Genomic DNA, 3051 nt, shown 5'->3' with positions numbered 1-3051 from the left:
CTGTGTAACCCAGGTTGTCCTAAAATTTGCTGTGTAGTCCAGGCTGGCCTTGGGTTTATAGAGATTCTCATGCATCTACCTCCATGGAATGCAGACTTAAAGGACAGCATCTCCACATCACACCTCTTTGTTTTTTGAGATAGAACCCCTTGTAGCCCACCCCGGCCTCAAGCTCACTGTGTAGTACAGAAAGATTCTGACCTCCCGCCTCTTCTACACCCACAGTGCTGGGTTAAATGCCACCAACTCTGGTCTTTCTATTTGTTTGGAGACAAGGTTCCATGTGTAACCCAGGCTGGCGTAGAACTCCTGATCCTCCAGCCTCAGTTTCCCAGAAGCTCATAATATAAGCGTGTGTCACTATGCCAGCTGCAGTTTGGAAAGGGCCATCACAGTTGAAAATCACCCCTCTTGAAAAGGGTGTGGAAAGGCTTCATCCAGGGAAGGGGATTCTAGAACTCTTGCAGTTGGAGTAGGCATTGCCCAGAAGGGAGCAAGAGTAACAGGGCTGAGGGAGGGGAGGAGAAAGGTGTTGCTTTAGACAAACAAGATAACTGAGTGGCTGGAGAGTGGAGTGAGACCATCACAGGGCAGAAGAAAGGAGACTCCACCCCTCTTTCCAGCAGGACCTGTATGTAAGATTGTCACACTTAGGGTTCACTACTTGGCTGGACAGTGGGAAACACTAGAAGAATATGACTGGGGCCTGAGAGATGGCTCAGCAGTTAAGAGCACTGGCTGCTCTTCCAGAGGACCTGGGTCTGATTCCCAGCACCCACATGGCAGCTCACAACCATCTGTAGCTCCAGTTCCAGAAGATAAGAGCCCCCTTCTGGCTTCCTTGGGCACTGCACACATTATGCATAGACACACAAGCAGGCAAAATGCACTGCACATAAATATAAATGGAAAAATGTGGCTGTGGTGTAGCTGCAGTAGAGCACTTCCCAGCATGCCAGAGGCCCTGGGTTTAATCCACTGCAACTGCAAACCAACAGAAAGTGAGGACGGAGGATACAGCTCAGGTGGTAGAATGCTTATTCAGCAAACAGGAAGTCTTGGGTCTCCAGCACTGCATAACCCGGGCTGGTGGTATGCGCCTGTGGTTTCAGCACTGGGGAGGGGAGGTGGAGGCAATAATATCAGTTCAAGGTTATTGTTGGCTATATAGCAAGTCTGAGACCAGCCTGGGCTGTATGAGACGCTGTCTAGAAAAAAAAAAATGTTCAGGCAGAAGGTTGTCCTGAGAAGGGTGTAGCACAATTCAGTCAGTGGCTTCACTGACTGCAGGGCTACTGAATCAAGGGTCAGGGTGACCCCAAGATTTCTGGGTGTAGAAATGGATCATGGAATCATAGTGGATCTCTCAGCAGTGGGACGAGGAGGGTTTCTGTCAGGTTCCATCAGATTGGCTTCTCACATGCCCTTGGTAGGAAGCTCCGGGGGCTGCACATGTAGGTCTGAGCTGGGAGGAGAGTTCTAGCCCTGGAGGGTGATTGCAAAGTGGTCACAGAATAATGTCTGAAGGGCTGAAGAGAAGAGGGGGGGCCTGGGAAGGAGACTTAAAGAGCAGGAGGAGACGGGAGCGCTGGAACCGAGAGGCGGGGCCTGGAGTCACTAGAAAGAGGAAGAAGCCAGGCTGTGGCTGCTGCAGAGAGGGCAGCGGGGCTGGCAAGGGCCCGCTGGTTTCGATGAGATGCAGGTCGGATGAGAGAGAGGCCACTGGGACCGCAGCAAGAGCTATTTTGGTGGCAGGTGGGGGAGGGAGCAGATGGACGTGGGTTGAGGAGTAAGGGGGAAGTGAGAAAGAAGGAAGACAGCCTGCACAGACAGGCTTGGGGAAGGTTGGCTGTGAAGGGAGAAGGGATGGGAGAACAGACTTTGGGTCAAGAGATTTGGTTGATTTTTCCTTTTTGGTGCTGGGGCTTGGTCCAAGCCTTGAATATGCCAGGCAGGCACACTGACTAACGCAGAGCTGCAGCTGCAGCCTTGGCCTCAGAATAAATAGGACAGACATGGTGGAGGGTGGATAGCTTCGCATAGAGAGGTAATCCCAGTGCTTAGAAGGTAAAGCAGGAGGATAAGGAGTTCAAGAGCAGCCTGGAAGCTGGTGGGTGGTGCACACCTTTAATCAGAGCACTCGGGAGGCAGAAGCAGGAGGATTTCTGTGAGTTTGAGGCCAGTCTGGTCTATATAGAGTTCCAGGACAACCAGGACTACATAGAGAGAGACTATCTCAAAAAACAAAACAAAAACAAAAAAACAACCTGGGTTACTTAACACCCTGTCTAAATAAATGGAGAGATGGCTCAGTGGTTAGGAGCATGCACTGTTCCTACAGAGAACCCAAATTCAGTTCCCAGTGTCTTCAAGGTCATCCCACAACCACATGACTCCAGCTCCAGGGGGAGTCAATGCCTGCGGGCTCTAAGGGCACTGTACTCACTTGCACAAGAACACACACACACACACACACACATGCATGCACACACATGCACGCATGAACGCACACTAAGTTAACATAAAAAATAGCCACTTGTGCTTCTACATGCACACTAGCACTGGGGAGGCAGAGGCAGGGGGGTCTCCCTGTGAGTGCAAGGTCAGCCTGGTCTATATGAGTTCCAAACCAGGCAGAGTTATATTTTTAAAAATCCTTTCTTAAATAAGTACATAAAATCTTTAAAATAAATGAAAGAAAGAAAAGTTAGCAACATGGTTTCATGGGTAAAGACATTTGCTGTCAAGCCTAATGACCTTAGTTGAGTCTCTGGGACCCACTTGTCAGCAGGAGAGATCTGAGTCCTTTCATACTTGGGCACACAGACACAAATAAATGAACACGTATAAATTAAAAGAAAGTGCAAGAGCTGGGCGTTGGTGGCGCACGCCTTTAATCCCAGCACTCGGGAGGCAGAGGCAGGCGGATCTCTGTGAGTTCGAGGCCAGCCTGGTCTACAGAGCAAGTTCCAGGACAGCCTACAAAACAATACAGAGAAACCCTGTCTCGAAAAACCAAAAAAAAAAAAAAAAAAAAAAAAAAAAAAAGTG

Source organism: Mesocricetus auratus, unplaced genomic scaffold (genome assembly GCF_017639785.1).
Source record: "Mesocricetus auratus isolate SY011 unplaced genomic scaffold, BCM_Maur_2.0 Super-Scaffold_100007, whole genome shotgun sequence".
Taxonomy (NCBI): Eukaryota; Metazoa; Chordata; class Mammalia; order Rodentia; family Cricetidae; genus Mesocricetus; species Mesocricetus auratus.
This window is presented reverse-complemented; position numbering follows the sequence as displayed.